The sequence below is a fragment of the Mustela erminea genome, chromosome 5 (genome assembly GCF_009829155.1).
Source record: "Mustela erminea isolate mMusErm1 chromosome 5, mMusErm1.Pri, whole genome shotgun sequence".
Taxonomy (NCBI): Eukaryota; Metazoa; Chordata; class Mammalia; order Carnivora; family Mustelidae; genus Mustela; species Mustela erminea.
Window position 1 is genome coordinate 93,348,606 of NC_045618.1, and position 20,343 is coordinate 93,368,948.

Here is a 20,343-nt window from a genome sequence, read left to right on the forward strand (position 1 = left end):
TTGTCAAAGAAAATCAGTTAAGTAATATTTTTAAAAATCTCAACCACTTGATTCTTTGGTAACATTTGACAGATTTTAATAGGCTTCAATTTTTAACTTTTGGTACATTTTGTGGTACTGCTTTCTCTGGTATTATATTTTCCAGATTCTTTTTGACCAATTTAAACATCATTTTGAATTTCCTATCCTTAGCCCTTGTGTTCTAAGCCATCATATTTTTTTCTGTCTATTGACATTCTCACACACTTTCATAAGGTCAACATCACTCATGTACCAAACTATATTAATATTAATTGATAAACTGCCTTCTAGAAGCCCTAATAGCATATTTACCAAATGTAATATATATATTTCCAATGTACTTCTAGAAATCTCCACTTTCAAACACTGTGAACATCTCAAGCTTGCTATAAACAAATCTGATTACTTTAATACTAAAATATACCCTTCTTTCTTCATGTTCTACTTCAGTTAATGGCACAATACTCACCCTAACACCTATACAGTTAAATGTATCTCTTGTCTCCTCAAAGCTCAAATAAAGCTCAAATAAAATCAGAGAGAATTCCATTCCAAAATCTGTATCCTTTTCTTATGGCCCTGACATAGATTATATACTTATTTAGGGCCATCTGGATATTCTGACACAGATTTACTTACTTCTATTATTTGTCAATATTTACTAAAATACCATAATGTTATTAAATTTATTATTCTGCTGAAAGCCTCCCAGAATTATCAAACACCACAATGAAAATATTCTATATTTTCTAAATAGCAAAAAAAGAATATCACATCTTACAGACTTCTATGTATACTCAATAGAGTATATATTTGTCATAGGCATAGATTACATATTTGTCAATGTCTTTAGATTTTGCTTACCTCCCTTCATACATAAAGGCTCTACTGGACCTTTTGTAAATATTACTCATTTTTAGAAGGGGGCTGTTATATTCAAGCTGATGTTGATTTAAGGATTGTACAGGTGAAGGAAGAGAATTGAGTTAGGGCACAGCTTCCAAATGGATTTACAGAATCTAATGTCCTTTTATCAAGTCTGTTTTGTCTTCTGCTTCGTTGGCATCTTGATGTGCAGTTTTTATTGTTTAGGAGATTAAAGAAAAGGCCCACAGTAAAGTCACATAATCTATATGCTCTCAGATGGAGCTAACACTTCTCTTACTCTCCTTCTCTCATTTCTACTACTCTTCCCTGGACTGTAGATTGACTGGATAATGCTGCTGATGATAATAATAATAATGGGTTGTACAAAAACTTCACCATTGAGCCTTACCTCCCCTGTAGCCCTGTGATGGATATGACCTTAGTCACTATAAGAAAATCTAAGTTCTAGCTGTTGTTTTCATATGACTCTAGATCCTTTGGATATGACTCTTAGTAATACAAGACAATTGGGAAAAATCCTCCTTTCACTCGAGAACAGAGGAATTATAAACCACCTTTAAGTGTTTTCTATTTCTTCCAGATTTAACAAAATATGGCATTTTTTTTTCTAGTTTATAGTCTTATGTTAGAAGGGCTCCTTTGATTATTTCCACAGGCCTTAAATTCTGATTAAGTCAAGATTCTTCGTAACATCGGTAATTTGGAAATGTAAGTTGTTTCATAGATGGCAAAATATGAAAACCCGTGGTAGTCAAGTTATCATCTCCAGCTCTACTGAAGTCTATTGCAATGATCGAACAAGATTTCTTGAAGTGTTTTATTGTATGGACTTTAGGAGGTAAATTTTCATTTCTAACATTTTAGATAATATAACTTGTGTCCCTTTTATATCTTTAATTTGGTATAGCATAAGCATAGAACATGGTTTATTATTTTTGTGGTGGAAGAAATTTGCAAGTTATAATTTTCATAACTCATGCAGAACAAAATGTGAAGAATAAATGTTCAGTTCCTTAATAAATTGATATATTTGGTTACAATATGTTTTTCAGCTCTCATTCCACTTTTTAACAAACATGCTGTTCGCCATGCAGATCACAGTAGCGGTACAGCTGCAAATACATTCTTTCTTTCTTTTTTTTTTTTTTTTTACCCTGTGTTTTGCTACTACCAATATTGTCTTTATCTAAAGCACTCATCTTCACATCCATCCATCTAAAATTTAATTAAGATTTTCGTTTTTTTTTTTTTTTTTCCTGTCTCCTCAGAGCACTCTGTAACTCTAGGTTAACGCTATCATATTCTGAGGTAAATTAGTGTTGATTTGATATGTGCTGCTCCTTTCACCAAACTGAAGACTTTGGGGGGGGTAATAACCACATTTCCTTCTTTTTTAAATTCTCAAATATGATTTTGGATTTTTTTTAAATATTCCTATATTTCTGTCAATTGCATTTTTCTATACTTTGAAGTTCTGTATTTAGGTTCATACATACATATTTATTTAGGTTCATACATACATATAAGTTTTTGACAAAATTCACTTACATATCTTACAAAATATCCTTTATTATCTCTAGTGTATCTTTTTGTCTTCAAGGCTCCTCAATTTAACATTGATATGGCCACACCACTTTTCTAAGGTTTATCATTTGCATAGAATGTTGTTTTCTATTATTGTATTTTCAGTTGGTCTGGTTTCTTTCTTTCTTTCTTTTTTTTAAGATTTTATTCACTTATTTGACAGACAGAGATCACAAGTAGGCAGAGAGGCAGGCGGAGAGAAGGGGGGAAGCAGGCTCCCTGCTGAGCAGAGAGCCCAATGAGGAGCAGAGGCTTTAACCCACTGAGCCACCCAGGCACACCAATTGGTCTGGTTTCTTAATTTAGAAGTATTTCTTCTAAACAGTACCTTATTTTTTAATCCAATATGACAATCTGTCTTTAAATGGAAGTGTTTATAGGCCTTAATTTAAATTTACCATGTTGTCGTGTGTCATGTTTTTTCCGTCTGTCCTTTTCCCCCTTTTCTTATATTCTACTTTCTTTTTTGTTTAATCAATTTTTTTTTAGCATTTCAGTTTATGTCATCTACAAATTTTTAGTTAGTTATTTGGATTGGGCGTCTGGGTGGCACAGTCAGTTAAGCATCTGCCTTGGGCTCAGGTCATGATTCCGGAGTCCTGTGACTGGGTCCTGCGTTAGGCTTCCTGCTCAGCAGGGAGCCTGCTTCTCCTTCTGTCTCTACCCCACTCCCTCTGCTTGTGCTCTCTCTCTCTTGCTGTCTCTCTTAAATAAATAAATAAGATATTTTTAAAAAATAGTTATTTGGTGGAGGCATAATACCCAACTTTTGTAGCAACATGGACGGGACTGGAAGAGATTATGCTGAGTGAAATAAGTCAAGCAGAGAGAGTCAATTATCATATGGTTTCACTTATTTGTGGAGCATAACAAATAGCATGGAGGACATGGGGACTTAGAGTGGAGAAGGGAGTTGGGGGAAATTGGAAGGGGAGGTGAACCATGAGAGACTATGGACTCTGAAAAACAATCTGAGGATTTTGAAGGGACGGGGGGTGGGAGGTTGGGGTACCAGGTGGTGGGTATTATAGAGGGCACGGATTGCATGGAGCACAGGGTGTGGTGCAAAAATAATGAATACTGTTATGCTGGAAATAAAAAAAAATAAATTTAAAAAAAAATAGTTATTTGGTTTATTCTAGAAATTTCTCCAGAGATTTCAGTATGCATTTTAACTTCTATATTTTCAAATAATATCATTAGACTGATTTTATTAACACAGTAAAGACCTTATAATAGTAGGGTTCCATTTACCCTCCTCATGCACTTTGAGCTCTTGTCTATCACCATGTTTTTCTACATATGTAATAATCCCATGCTACTTCCTTAAAATAGTTGCTAGTATATATATATATGTGTGTGTGTGTATATAAATGTGTATATATATATATACACATACACACATAGTTATGATTTTGTGCATAAATAAATTTTTAGAAGTATTTCATAATTATCCAAATATTTACTTTTTTTTTTTTAAGATTTTATTTATTCATTTGAGAGAGAGACAGTGAGAGAGAGCATGAGCGAGGAGAAGGTCAGAGAGCGAAGCAGACTCCCCGTGGAGCTGGGAGCCCAATGTGGGACTCAATCCCAGGACTCCGGGATCATGACCCGAGCCGAAGGCAGTCGTCCAACCAACTGAGCCACCCAGGCGTCCCCCAAATATTTACTTTTTATTTGTTTCATGAAAGTTCTACATATAATCAATTCCCTCAATTTGAAGAACTTTCAATATTTCTGGTGCAGGTCTGCTGGAGATGAAATCTCTCAGCTTCTCTCTCTCTGAAAATATTGTTATTTACCTTCATTTCTACCCAGTGCTTTCCCCAACATAGAGTTGTAAGCAGGTAGCTTCATTTTTCCCCCATTTTAACACTTTAAAGTCTTTTCTTGATTTTCTGGCCTTCACTATTTCTTATGAGAAGTAGTCATCTTTTTATTTTTGTTTCCTTCTATCTAATTGTCTTGTGCTGGACTCTGGATGTTTTAAGATTTTCTCTGTGTCTTTTGTTTTTGAGCAGCTAGAATGATGTCCCTAATGTGATTTTATTTATTTATTTTTTTTACTTAAGATATGTTAATCTTCTTGGATCTCTGTAATATTTTTCATGTTCTTTGGAAGAATTTTGTTCATTATTTCAAATAATATTCTATCCTATTTTCTCTCTTCTCTTTATTTTGTACTCTAATTAAACACACACACACAATATTGTTCCACTTATTTCTAAATAATCTGTTACACTTTTTCACTTTTCGTTATCTTTATGTTTCAGTTATTTTTGTTTTCAATTTCAGGGATCTTTTCTCTGTTGAGTCCAAAAGAAAATTAAATGACTACTTTAAGATGAGTAAGTGAATTATTTTTGTAGTATGTTTACATATTTATTTTTAAAATTTTTATTTTGGCTTTTATAGTCTCTGAAATTTTCATCTCTTTATACATATTGTATATTGTGATGGTTAATTTTATGTGTCAACTTAACAAGGATAAGGGATGCTCAGGTAGCTAGTAAAACATTATTTCTGGGTGTATCTGGGAGAGAGTTTCTGGAAGAGGTTAGTATTTGAATCAATAGACTGACCAATGTGGATAAGCAGTATCCAAATTGCTCCAGTAATATCCAGCAATATCCAAATCATGAGGGCCTGAGCAGAATTAGAAGAATAGAAAAAATAGAATAAAAGGATGAATTCTCTCTCTCTCTCTCTCCTCTTGAGCTGGGACATCCATCTCCTTACAATCTTGGACATTAGAGCGCCTAGTTTTCTGGCCTTCAAACCCTGGGGTTTACACCAGTAGCACCCTAATTCCCAGAATTTCAAATTTGGGTTAAATCATACCACAGGCTTTCCTGGTTCTCCAGCTTGCAGATGGCAGATTATGGTACTTCTCAGCCTCCATAACCATGTGAGTGAATTCCTGTAACAAATCTCTTTATCATCTCCTTTGATACACACATACACATATGTATATATACACACACATATATATATACATATATATACATACATATATATATAAAATCAGTATATATTTACTATAGATACATTTCATATACAGTTCTGTTTCTCTGGAGAAACTTGACTAATACATACACCTTTACCGTACACATTCATTTAATTTTTATAGTTATTCCAAGTTCTCTGTCTGAAAATCACTGTATCAGGGCCATTTGTGAGTTTGTTTCTAGTGTTTACTTTCCTCGTCTTCAGTCCCATTTTGCTGCTTCTTCATGAGACTTTAAAAATTTTATGCTATGCTAGGCATCATATGTAAAGTGGCAGTAGGGACTGGAAAAAATAATAAAAAGAAGTATGTCCTTACCTCTGACAGGTTGATTAGTGATGCTGTGTCACTCTGTTCTGTAGTTAAGCTGAGCTGAGGCATCATGCATCTTTTGATAGATTCAATTTACTACTAGCTTTGAATGTTTTAAGGGGGAAATAATCTCAGGATATCTCTTTTGTTTTATAGTGTAGTGTCCAGTTTTTAAGAATATTGTGTAATTCTCTTAGCCTTTTAATAACTGCTCTAGCTTAATCTCTCATCTTGCTGACCAGTCCCCAGTATTTGAGGGTATAATATGTACACTTGGAAAAGGTCCCATGTGACCCATGAGCTGATCTCTTTGCTTCCACAGCCTAGCCTAGCCTTCAGTGTATAACCTATATACTCACTGAAGATCAATGATAAGAAGTTGGAGGTAGATGCTGACCTGCTTTTTAGCTGAGGTTCCACAAGATTTCTTCTTCTCCCACTGTTTTACCAGTGAAAACAGCCATGAGGCCCTTCCTTCCTAAAATGGGCCTTCATATTTTGAATTAAATTAATTTAAATTCTTTTAAAAAATATTTATGTTTTTGAGATAGAGAAAGAATGGGGGGGGAGAATGGAGGGTGAGGGTTAGAGGCAGAGGGAGAGGAAGAAGCAGACTCCTCAAGAGCAGGGACCCCAATGGGTGGCTCAATCCCAGGATCCTGGGATTATGACCTGAGCCGAAGGCAGACAGTTAACTAACTGAGCCACTCAGGTGCCTCCAAAATTCATTTAAATTTCTTGAATTAAATTCATCATCAGCCATCTAATGAATTTTAAAAGTTACTATGACTTGGTAATTTATTTTGTTTATTTTCACTTGCATTTTGTTTCTTTAAAGGGCAACAATCTTTTGTAACTTTATATAATTTAATCAAATTAAAAGTCTCTTTTTGTTCTTTTTGTGTCTCTTCAAGTTCTACCAAGATAATTTACAGATATATGGTACCCAAAATGCTATATCTAGCAACATTTATCTAACTCAAAGTTTTGTTTTCATGTTTGAGGTTTAAAGATTTCTAGTAAAGAAATAATTATGAATTTCTAAAGGAACAGATCTGTGGTACCACACTGAAATGCCCATGAGAGTTTTCTTAGGGTCCACTAAACATTCAGATTCACAGGATGTCATAGGCTATGTTTGACAGTAGATTCACTTAGAAAAATTCAGGTCAGAAAACACAATTTTCTAGCAGGGCAGTGATGCATATTCTATGTGTTTAGGTATCCTTCAGGTATTCTGTGTAGCTCCCAGAAGCTATTTTCTTTGGTTCTTCAGATGATAGGTCATAGATGAGGGAATGAAAGGAAACTTACACTGGGGAGATACAGAAGTCACTCTGGGTTAATACTGATTCCTAATAGGAACTATCTCTTGTAACAATTCCACTGGTATTGTCTTCAGGTTTCAGCAAAGGACAGGCCAGTTACAAGGCTTGCTGCAATTAGGATTGTTCAGTACTGGCTTCCCACCAGATATTTATAATTCTCTCATTCCAAATTCAATGTACCTAAAAGTGGTCAATTTCACCATAAGAAATAGTCTACTTTAATGCTCCTAAGAGAAAATAAATAGAAAATTGACTGAAAGTCAAATTCTCTCCCCGTATCTAACATCATGATTTAAAAGTGTTTGTACTTTCATGGTTCAACACTGAAAATTTCAAAACACCTATATTATATTTTTCACAGAACATTTTATGAATCTTCAGCAGCTAAACATGAATGATAAAATTTTTATGAGTACAAAAGATTTTCTCTTCATCTGAATACTATTTGATATGGCAGCAAAATAATTTACTAAACACACAAACTAAATTGATGACCTCAGTTTACATATTTAAAGAAATCAGAAACTAAAAGCCTATAGGAAACATATTTATTTGCATTACAATCATCTCAAGCAAAGAAAAAGACAAAAAAACAAATTTATAACTGAATAGCCAATATGCATTCAAAAAGTACATATTTATTGCATATTATATATTATTCATGCACTAAATGCTAATTCTCATTTAGATATCATAAAAGACAATAGAGATATTATGATATCCATCTCAGAAAGAAGGAGTATGAACCTTAGAAGAGCAATAATAGTAATAAACTCTCAGTCACAAAACCTAGTAAGTAATGAGACCTCAGTCACAAAGCCAACAAGTTTGCATTACAGAGCTACATTTAACCCAGATCATTTCTTCACCACTATTTAGGTCTATACATAATGCTTTTGGGATATATGTGTGCGATTTATTCCTCTCACATCCTTACAAATTCGAGACCTCTCAAAGACAGAAATATAATACACATTTCTTTAATAAACAACTTGCTTTTTTGGTTAACTAGATACACTCTGTGCAGGATATTTGGAAGGGTGCAAATAAATTTTTATAGTGCCACTGACTAAGTTTGTATTATTCCTACAATATTTTTAAAATCCCTAAAATATTATCCCTAAAATACTACATATAACTATATATATAAGAATATTATTATATATATTTTAAATAGGTTTAATTTAAATTCTGGTGTAGTGAATTTGAATCTTGGAACATAAATTGGAAATAATTGCTTTTAATGGTTATGTATTCAAATATAGAATTTATTATGCAATACTTTTATAAGATTTTTTTTTAAGATTTTATTTATTTATTTGACAGACAGAGATCACAAGTAGGCAGAGAGGCAGGCAAAGAAGAGAGGAAGGGAAGCAGGCTCCCTGCTGAGCAGAGAGCCCAATGTGGGGCTCAATCCCAGGACCCTGAGACCATGACCTGAGCCTAAGGCAGAGGCTTAACCCACTGAGCAACCCAGGTGCCCCAATTATGCAATACTTTTAAAACTTGGTGGGGTAATGTATACAAGGATTACAAATAAAATGTGAAATTTAGGATGAAGGCATTCATATATCTATTCTAATATTTTGAAAGCAAAACCAAGAAAATTCCAACTCCACAGGCTCGAATAATAAGAAAGAACCCATTTTCATATAAATAAGATTCAAGGAAAAGTATACTCCAGATATGATTAATTTAGCAGCACAATCACATCATCATGGTCCCATTATTACCATCTTTCCATCCTGTCACCTTTAGTGGGTTAAAAATGTCCTTAGGCTCCAGCTACTATAAGCACAAGATCAGAGATACAGTTACAGATATAAAATACAGATCACAAAGTATTCAGAAGAAGAGGAATTACCTCTTACTGAAATTTGTAACACTAATTTCAACCAGTCTCTCAATAGATGTTTTTCTTTATCTCACTGGCCAGGATTTCATCACATGCCCATACGAAACCAATTACTAGCAACAGGAGTGAGCCACAAAAAATGGGCTTTTTAGACTATCTGTGATTCATTCACCCTTAAATTTTGGATTGGCTTCCCTGCTCTGAATGATAGAAGGGGGGGAGGGAAAACAAACTTTAAGAAAAAAAAATTTATTGTGTTTTGTTAGTCATCATAAAGTACATCATTAGTTTTTGATGTAGTGTTCCATGATTAATTGTTTGTGTTTAACACACAGTGCTCCATTCAATCAGTGCCCTCCTTAATATCCATCACCAGGCTCACCCATGCCCCCATTCCCCTCCCTTCTAAAACTCTCCATTTGGAACTTTAAAAATATTATACATGATTGCAAATCATGTCATTTTATTACATTCGTGAAAAAAAATTACTTTTTCCAAGAGTGGCTAGGAATTGCATTAAATAGTTGGTCAATATCTGTATAGTAATGTGATTTTTACAACTACAGCCTCTAATTATAGTTGCACTTATGAATTTTCATTGTGAAAAAAGTATGAAAAAAGTCAGTTTTCAGTTTGAGTATTTAGTTCAGGAGCATAGATACCAAGTAATATTGTAAAGGTTACATGGATTATGGGCTTATAGAAATTATCCAACATAAACTGTTCAGATGAAAATTGTCTAATTCTAGTGACTTCTACATTTTTACTTAAAATTAGAGACATAATTTATGATTTAGAGAAAGTTTCCTTTTATGACATGTTTAATCTTTTAACTGGAGAGTATTTGTGAATAAAATATTGAGAAATCAAAACAAATACTGAGGAAATGGTAATATTACAGGAAGAGGTTGAATAAGAATATAGTATTAGGAGAAATTTCATTAGCTCTCACAGAACTTTTATCTATATTTAATCTATGATTATTTATAAAATTGGTCAATATTTTGCTTAAATTGCTAATTTATAAATGTATTCATAGTTGTTTAATGAATGCCATGGTACACTATATAATTTAGTAAGATTACTCAATAGCTATACTTAAGTATTTTTAATCTTTAAAGTGAAATCTTTTTTTTTTTTTTTTTTTTATTTCCAGCATAACAGTATTCATTATTTTTGCACCACACCCCATGCTCCATGCAATCCGTGCCCTCTATAATACCCACCACCTGGTACCCCAACCTCCCACCCCCCGTCCCTTCAAAACCCTCAGATTGTTTTTCAGAGTCCATAGTCTCTCATGGTTCACCTCCCCTTCCAATTTCCCCCAACTCCCTTCTCCACTCTAAGTCCCCATGTCCTCCATGCTATTTGTTATGCTCCACAAATAAGTGAAACCATATGATAATTGACTCTTTAAAGAAGCAAAAAATGAGACATTTTAGAGAGAATCAGCTATCATTGTATCTAAAATCTTCATTATCATCTTTATCATGATCTGTAGCATAAAAACATCATCTATTTTAGAGGGAAAGATGGATTTGCTTTTTGTCAATTGTACCACTGTAAAATACTTCTGTAAATATACTTAAATATATTCCAAATATAGTCTAATATATTCTAAATATAGTCCATCTATAATTTTTTAGATGACCCTGAAGAAAGAGGGGTAGGTTCTGTTTCCAATAATGAAAGGTAACTTAGAGTTTTGTTTTGGTTTTTTAGTGTAAATGTGCTTTGTTATAACATTTTTTCTTTTCAAACAATGATTTTGGTTTAGGCTCATAGACCAACCCCAAAAGCTCTGTGTGTGTGTGTGTGTGTGTGTGTGTGTGTGTGTGTTCTTTGTTGGTTTGTTTCTATTTATAGAAAGTATGTATTTTGGGAGTTATGGGTGTGTGTATGTCTGTGTTTATGTATTTTTAAAAATATTTTATTTATTTATTTGACAGAGAGAGAGAGCACAAGTAGGCAGAGAGAGAGAAAGGAAAACAGGCTCCCACTGAGCAGAGAATCTGTTTCAGGGCTCTGTCCGAGGACCCTGAGATTATGACCTGAGCTGAAGGCAGAGGCTTAACCCACTGAGCCATCCAGGGCCCAGGTTTATGTATTTAATTCTATTCACATTAGGAAGAGAAGTTTAAGAAACATTAGAGACTTTCCCAGGGCAATGGACTGGCTTGATTTTTCTTTACTTTTGGCTCAAGAATAATGATATGAAAGAGACTGCCACTGGTTTAACACTGTACTACCTGAACTCCCATTACTTACGTTTAAATAAATCACCCATTAGAAATCTATCAGTATCGGGTGCCTGGGTGGCTCAGTGGGTTAAGCCGCTGCCTTCCGCTCAGGTCATGATCTCAGGGTCCTGGGATCGAGTCCCGCATCGGGCTCTCTGCTCAGCAGGGAGCCTGTTTCCTCCTCTCTCTCTCTCTGCCTGCCTCTCTGCCTACTTGTGATCTCTCTCTGTCAAATAAATAAATAAAATCTTTAAAAAAAAAAAAAGAAATCTATCAGTATCTATTGTCACTGTGTACTGAGCCTGAGAGGTCTGTCCATTGCATATGAGTGGGAAAAGAAGATCTCTAAGGAAGACCTCTGCCAGGCATGCTGGGAATGGAAATGGGGCAGGAATGGAACCAAGGGAAAAACATTGGTACATTTGATTGTGACTAGGAGTTTTCAATGACATAAAAAATGAGATTCATCAGCTGAAGGTGAGGAGAGAAAGCTGTTGGAGATTTGAGGAGGGAGAAAGTAGACAAGATTTCATAATGTTATTAGTATTAGGAAGAAAATGTTGGTAAGACAAGAAATATATATACAAATATACACATGGACATTTATATCATGTTTATAATTTTAAAGGGATTTCTAAGAAGGAAAAAGGTCTTTCATTTTTTTGTTGAACTACATGTAGTATTAAATGTGCATTTTCTGAGTTTCATCTTAAATGGTTTTTCAAAATAAAATACTTTTTGTAAAAAATTAGGCATGATCACACACAAGAGTCATAATTTACTTGTTATTAATACAGCCTAATGTTTAAAGTGGGGGCAAAGGAGGCTAGACTATTTCAGGAATTATAATTCTGGTGAAAGAGTCTGGAGCAAAATGTGTTAAAAAAGCAGATTTATCTGAATACATATAAGCATTTAGTATATAACCCAGGAATTACTGTTTTATGTCCATTCAATTTTATTTTTCACCCAGTAGATTTCTCTAAAGGAAGGTATTTAGGGTTATTCTCTACTGAAGTTTATTTGAATCAACTCTGTATTCTTCAGATGCCATGTGGTGCCAGAGCACTTGGATGTACAGCCCTGAAGAGTTGCAGGATGCAAAGGAAAGAAGCAGTGCCTCTAGGGAATTGTGACTGCTGGTGCAAGACCTGTGAAATCAGGGGAAATAAAAGGTACCTACTCTCAACAACTATTTTTCCGCTGTGGCAGAGCTGAATATGGGCACCATTCTATAAATGTGTATTACTGCAATTGCCTGCTTAAGAAATCTGGAGAAGTAAAAAAAAAAAAAAAAAAAAAAAAAAAAAAAAAAAAAAAAAGCATAATTTAATTAAAGACCAGTAAATTAAATTAAATGAGGAAATTAAGCAAGAAATTAATGGTGAAGAAAATTTTAGGAAAGGTTTAGATTGGCAGAAATACCTAGAATTACATCTGGCTCCTAATTAGGAGAAATACTCTATGCACCATTTTATTCAATTGTGCCCCCTCTGCTGTGAACATATTTTCATTCTCACTAAGAAAGACAATTCCAGGGGCGCCTGGGTGGCTCAGTGCGTTAAGCCGTTGCCTTCGGCTCAGGTCATGATCTCAGTGTCCTGGGATCGAGTCCCGCATCGGGCTCTTCGCTCAGCAGGGAGCCTGCTTCCTCCTCTCTCTCTTCTCTCTGCCTGCCTCTCTACCTACTTGTGATCTCTCTCTGTCAAATAAATAAATAAAATCTTAAAAAAAAAAAAAAAAAGAAAAGAAAGATAATTCCAGGGATGCCTGGGTGGCTCAGTTGGTTAAGCGTCTGTCTTCTGCTCAGGTCATGATCTCAGGGTGCTGGGATCAAGTTCCACATTGAGCTCCCTGCTCAGCGGGGAGTTTGCTTCTCCCTCTGGCTGCTCTGCCTGCTGCTCCCCTGCTTGTGCTCTGTCTCTGACAAATAAATAAATAAAATCTTTAAAAAAAAAGAAAGAAAGAAAGAAAGAAAGAAAGAAAGAAAGAAAGAAAGAAAGAAAGAAAGAAAGTTCGTTCCAGGGTACTGCCAATAATCCACCTTTCTTCAGTCACATATACACTAACATCTATCACTTGTTACAAACGAAACAAATTAAAATAGTTATTTAGAAGCATAAAGCATTATGCATCCCCATTTTACAATTGATTATAATAATGTCTTCCTAGCCAGAAGACAAGTACCCAGGAAAATCAATTTATTGAGTTTCCCTCCAGTGCTAAGATTTTTTTTTTTTTTAATGTGACATGTCAATTTATTGCTGTCTTACATCACTGGTAAGTTGTGATTACCAATGATTGTGATAGTTAAACTTCTCAAAGATTTTTGGTGAATGTAATAATAAAATGACAAACTTTAGTTGTGATTTACTGTGGTACTCAGCCATGAGTCCTTGGGAACTGGGCCTGGAGGATGACTTTATTTTGGTACTCAGAATCATGCCTGATCCCAAGATAGGCCTTGAACTGAAACTACACCATCAACCTTCTAGTATTTCTTTACAAAGACCTTCCTTAGAACAGACTCTAGTTGAATGCTTCCTATCAATTCCCTGGAAACGCTCAAACTTGGGGTGAATTGTAATATGAACCCAGGTCATCACATGGAAATACCTGACATTTAGCTAACTTAAATAGCCATAGTGTTATGCTCATGGAAACTCTTTAGGACTGCGTTCAGAAGTGGCAGGGGGCAGGGATAATTAGAGGAATATGCTTCTCAAAGGTATGAAGGAGATGAATTGGACAACTCTTCTTTAAAGAGCAACATTCTAAGAACAAAAACTACATTTGACGCTAATGAAAGGTTATATCATATGTGAATTATTGAAAACACTTTTTGTTAGGAGGTAATCAACTAGAAATGGATATCCCAGGGAACAATGGAAGCTATGAAGCATGAATACATAAAAATCAATGGGAAAAGAGAAATCATTATAGGCTAATACCTTTGCTACTATGCAATCATGGAAAACTTTTTCATTATTTTCTTAATATTTAAAAATATTGCTTCAGTTTAAAAAAATAATAAAATATAGGGGCATCTAGGTGGTTCAGTTGGTTAAGCATCTGACTCTAGGTGCGCCTAGGGGCTCATTAGGTTAAGCCTCTGCCTTCAGCTCAGGTCATGATCTCAGTGTCCTGGGATCGAGTCCCACATCTGGCTCTCTGCTCAGCGGGGAGCCTGCTTTGCCCCTCTCTTTTTCTGCACCTGCCTCTGCCTACTTCTGATCTGTCATAAATAAATAAAATCTTAAAAAAAAAAAAAAAGCAAAAAGCATCCAACTCTTGGTTTGGGCTCCGGTCACGTTCTCAGGCCATGAGATTAAGTTCTGTGTCTGGCTCTAGCTGGGAGTTGGCCTGAGATTCTCTCTTCCTCTCCCTCTGCCCCTACCCCCTGCTTTGCACACACACACACACACACACTCTCTCTCTCTCTCTGAAATAAATAAATAAATCTAAATATATATATATATATATATATGCTTTAAAAATAAATAAAATGTATACTATCACATTTTTATTTCCTAAATTCAGTATTTTTTCTGAAATCTTTAGAGAGTAGCAGTATCTCTCTATGCAAGTTTTAATTTATTATGTTTCTCCTTTATTTCTTCCATCCTCCTAAGAACCTTATTTAAACCTTATTAACAACTTTTTCTTCAAAATATTTAATGCAATCCAACTAACCCAGATTCTAGTTCCTACCCACAAATGTGAATGGGATGGGATATAACTACTATAATTTTCATTTCTTTATTCTCTCCAATCAGTATTTTATTTCACTCATAATTATTATCTACTTTTTTAAAGATTTTATTTATTTATTTGACAGAGATCACAAGCAGGCAGAGAGGCAGAGAGAGGAGGAAGCAGGCTCCCTGCTGAGCAGAGAGCCCAATGTGGGGTTCGATCCCAGGACCCTGAGATCATGACCCGAGCCAAAGGCAGGGGCTTTAACCCACTGAGCCACCCAGGTGCCTCTATTACCTACCTTTTTAAGTTTACCAGACTCCATCCTGTTTATTCAAATTCTCATCCTTACCTATTTACTCTATATAGTGGTTTTCTCTAGTCTATTTTATTTGATTGAATCCTTAGATATATTTTTGTCCTTTTTTAAGGAAAATGAGACTGTTGGAATATATTTCATCAGAGTTATCCCTTACAGATATGCAAGTTGAATGCTGAAATACTTCATAGCTAGTATGTAGCAATCTACCATTTGAGGGAAATATAAAATGTATATGTATATAATTCAACACATTAGATTAAAATAGTTATATATATAGTTTTATATATATATATATATATATATATATATATATATATATATATATATATATAGTTGCTCAGGTGTCTTAGGTGTATATATAGTTGCTCAGGTGTCTTAGACATATTTTTACTTTCTTGATATTAATTAATTCCCATTCTGTATCCTTATTCAGCCAGATGTGTGAAATATTCAGTCTGTTAACCCAAATTATACTAAAGTTCTAGTATTTGACATACAGTCAGAGTGGTAGGAAAAAATCTATGATGGACAGCAGTCCTTCCACCTTTGCTCCTGCTGAGATGCTCATTGTATAGTCTGTAAAGCCCTCTAGGCTATGAGCTCTGTTGTTTTCAGTCCTTCTGGACTTTAGGACACAGAATCCAGCCTTTGAAGGTGTATCACACAGTCATTGCTCACTGCCCTTCCAAGTATTATCACCCCCAAATAAGTGTCACAGGTTTGTGGACATCTCTCTCTCCCATCACCCACATCCCACCTCTCAATTTTCTACTTTTCTGTTGTCTCTGGAAATTTTATCCTTCCCCTATTCTATTGCTCTTAGGAGAACAGCAAGAATATATTACCAAACCACCCTCTTGGTCAGTTTAGACTTCTACAAAAATCAGAAACAAAAACTCCAGGCAAATACCATTTTCTGCTCTGCCAAAAATACCTAGAGAAAAGAAATACAGATGGCATGGTATATGCTTGGAAGTAAGGACTAGGGAATAGGGAGCAATACAGAAATATGCATTCTTACCTCAATAAGTTTCCCTAATATGTAAATGAATATCATAGGCTTTAAAGAAACTTTATTAAATATTTAATTTCAGGATCATTATTTTAAATAGGTAAGATATATCAAAGAGTTATGATAAGGCAAATGAGGTCTATTCAATATTATGTGACTTTTGGTCAACCAAGGAAAACTATTGACCAAATTTGTCATACCCTCATGAAACTTAAAAGATAGCCGAGAAAATGCATATCAAAGATATAGGAATGCCCTTGATAAGGAAAAGAACTGTGTGAAAGAATGCAGTTCCAGTATAGAGCCAAGATTCTATTTTGGGCTGTGTGCGACTTTACTGCTCCTGATTCAAAACATTACATAAACTTTAGGTTTTAATACAATGCAAATTTGTTATCTGAAATTCTTGTAGGTTAAAAGTTCAATGCAAGTTATGGTTTCACTTATTTGTGGAGCATAACAAAAAGCAAGGAGGACATGGGGAGTTAGAGAGGAGAAGGGAGTTGGGGGAAATTGGAAGGGGAGGTGAATCATGAGAGACTATGGACTCTGAAAGACAATCTGAGGGGTCTGAAGTGGTGGGAGTGTGGGAGGTCAGGGTGTACCAGGTGGTGGGTATTTTAGAGGGCACAGATAGCATAGAGCACTGGGTGTGGTGAAAAAATAATGATACTGTTATACTGAAAATAAATAAATGAAAAAAAAATTAAAAAAAAAAAACTGAAAACCTAATCAGGTCTTGTGAGCTTTGAGACTTTGGTTTCCTCTAAAGTCATTTTTCAAACCTTCTTGTAAGGTGCTCCATTTATATATGTGCGACCAAACCCTAGGGTAAGTACATTTTGGTCTTCCAATGCCTTGGGCATAAATTAAGGCCTCAGATGGCCTTAGAAACAGGCTCTATCATGTCACAGAAGGGTCAGGGGATGACATTGTTTTACTAGTTTACAATCTTTGAAATAAAATATGCTAAAAAATGAAAAAAAAAAAAGTTCAATGCAAGTCACAGTAGGCTAAATTCAAGTACTGATAGGGCCATTTTCCTTTCTGGAGACCCTAATGGAGAATCCATTTCCTTGCACTTTCCAACTTTTAAAAGACACTTTATATTCCATGGTAATCCCCTTCTTCCATCTTTAACTCAGCAGCATTGCATTTTTCTGAACATTTTTCCATAATCATATTTCTTCTGACTATAGTCAATAAAGGTTCTCAACTTTTAGTTTTTTGTTTGTTTGCTTGTTTGTTTTTTAAAGATTTATTTATATATTTGACACAGAGAAAGAGAGAGGCAGAGAGGCAGGCAGAGAGAGAAAAGCAGGCTCCCTGCTGAACAGAAAGCCCGAAGCGGGGCTCAATCCCAGGACCCTGAGACCATGACCCGAGCCAAAGGCAGAGGCATAATCCACTGAGCCACCCAGGCACCCTGGTTCTCAATTTTTAAGTGTTCATGTGATTAGATATAGAGCCACCCAGATAATCCAGAGTAATCTCCCATATAAATGTTTTTAGCAAAATTACATTGGCAAAGTTCCTTTATAGTGTGAGGTAATATACATACAGCTCCCAGAAATTAGGATATGGACAAATTGGGGGTGGGGAGGCATTATTCTGCCTACAAAAGACTAATTGAGTTTAAGTTGCCTTTGATATAGATTTGTTTCTGAGTTTTGGGTTTTGTTTTTTTTTCTTTTTTCTTTTGTGGTGTTTGATCCCAGGACCCGGGGATCATGACCTGAGCCCAAGGCAGAGGCTTTAACCCACTGAGACACCCAGGCACCCCAGTTTTGAGGTTTTTAAAACTATATTTAAAAATATCTGCTCCCTGTGTTGAAAAACATATTGAGTTTCTTTCTAAGCAAAGTTTTCAGAATAGCTTACTGGTGTCATTTAATTGATTTCAAGCTTTGGGCATGGGAAGATTACCAGGAAGGATGGAAAATTCATTTTTTGGAACCCACTAAATATTTTGATTAGAGCTCAAAAGGATGAAACTGTTGCCTTAACAAGTTTCATGTATGTAGAGCAAATATCTTCAATCATATTTCTTTCAGATTTTTAAACAGAATTTAAATCAGTATGTTTCCAATAGTAATTTTAAGACCCTAAAGATCTCATTTTTCTGTTGACCATGTTGTGTCAATAAAGGCTCTTAGGAAATAACTTACTATGGAATGCTTAATGCTAGATTCAAACCTAAGCAATTCAGGGAAGAATTAGCAATCATGACCTTAATTATCTGAGGGCACATGCTGACCAGAATGATGGTAACCTCTATAAAGTTTTGACAATTTATCTTGAGATGAAAGACTTAATGAGGGAGTAGTATTCATCTTTGAAATAAATTTTTGTGGATCTCTAAATCAGTTAAATTGTTTTTATTTTGCAAACAAGTTATTTGTGAATAAAAACATATTTCTTATCAAAATATGGATAACAAGAGTATTAAATATAATATCGGTGGGAAGAAATGTTATCTCTAATAGTGACCTCACGGAAAAACACATTATGTTGTAAATATCATTTGAGAAGTAAAACAGATATGCGTATTCAAAAGAAGTTTAAAGTTTACACATTTAAATAAAGTTCAATTTCTAGAAATGTTAGAACAGTGTTTAAATAATTAATGAAACAGAAAAATGCATTTTATAAATATTATTTAAAAAATATTTTTCCTTAAAGCATATAACTAAACTAAGCAACTTAACTTCAAGCATAAATACTTACACCATGCTAAATCATTTTGGGGAAAAAATGTTTATATAAAAGGACTAGTATAAGAAAGCACGTTGTTTTGAACAGCAAACAAAATAAAAAATAGTACAATATACTCATAAATTGTTTCATGTATTAAGTACAAGAAAATATCCAAATTATTACTTAAATAGTAATAATTCATTGAATTCAAGCAAAAAGAAGTGAATATTTTCAAAATTCTGTTAATGTAAATCATATTCTAAAATATTTTAATGCTCTAGAAATGTAACCAGAGTATGTTATATCAGTAGTTTTATAGTGTAGGTATTTTAAGCAGTCAAAATACAGCCATAACTGGGATTCTATGTTGATATCTTTCTAACTCTAAAAATATATTGTGAGTAGCATAGAGTGGAAAAAAAATCTCAAAATTTCCAAATTTGATTAGTATGGGACTTTTAACAGTTCAGCTTTCAATAATAAAGGGAATATTTTTGAAATGGTTACAGGAGCCATCATCTTGGTTTTCACCTTTGAATTATAGATTTACTATAATTTTTGAAACACAAACATGAAGATGATTGTTTATTTTTAGGTTTCTTCTGGGATTTGTCTGAATTTATTTCTTCATAATTAGAATGGGGTTATGGGTTTTTGGGAAAGAAGACCACAGAGATAAAGTATAATTTCATCACAGCATATCAAAAGTATATATGATCAACATGATAACAAAGTATATGTTTACTTTGATCTCCTAACAAAAGCACTATTTTTCAGGTTTCCAGTCTTAAAGCTTATTTCCCTTCTTTTCCATACCTTACAGTTTAAAAGGAAGTAGTATGTGCAATGTACACTTAAGGATTAGGGAGTAATACTCCACCTCCTTGAGGGCAGAGTATCTACATAAATTCTTAAAAATACTATATAAGAGAATTATCTCTTTGCCCCCAAGTATCTATTTTACAAAAATAGGCCAATATGGACCCATGGGTATTTACTTTAATATGTCTGGTTTTAATCCAATGCTTCTTTATTTGGTGGCTCATATTGTTAATTGCTGGGATACAGGGCAACGTTTGGCTTTGTATATTATCTTGTATTTTGGAAGTATGCAGTTGGTTCCAGGAAAGATGCAATTAATAGTTCCAGGAAGTTTTCTTTGTTGATTTTTTGGTATTTTCCTTATAGATAATCATGTCATCTATGAACAAAGATAAATTTATTTCATCCTTTCAAAGCTATATAATCCCATTATTTCTTGTCTCATTGCACTAACTAGAACTTCCAAGGCAATTTGAATAAGGGTGTTGAAAGAGGATAACCTTGCCTTATTGCCAATCTTAAAGGAAAAGTGTCAAGTTTTTTACAATTA

The 20,343-nt window shown here is 34.3% G+C and overlaps 1 long non-coding RNA gene across 5 annotated transcripts in view; it reads left to right on the plus strand.

Moving 5' to 3' along the window:
* LOC116591328 overlaps positions 1-20,343 on the plus strand; it is a 139,828-nt gene that overhangs the window by 17,390 nt on the left and 102,095 nt on the right. For 2 of the 5 annotated variants that reach the window (XR_004285956.1, XR_004285958.1), the window contains exons 3-6: positions 1,565-1,747; positions 4,792-4,844; positions 10,651-10,696; positions 12,292-12,419. This is a non-coding gene — a long non-coding RNA (uncharacterized LOC116591328). Of the gene's footprint in view, positions 1-1,564; positions 1,748-4,791; positions 4,845-10,650; positions 10,697-12,291; positions 12,766-20,343 lie in introns of those variants that run through there. The other 3 variants (XR_004285955.1, XR_004285954.1, XR_004285957.1) reach the window with 2 other exon arrangements.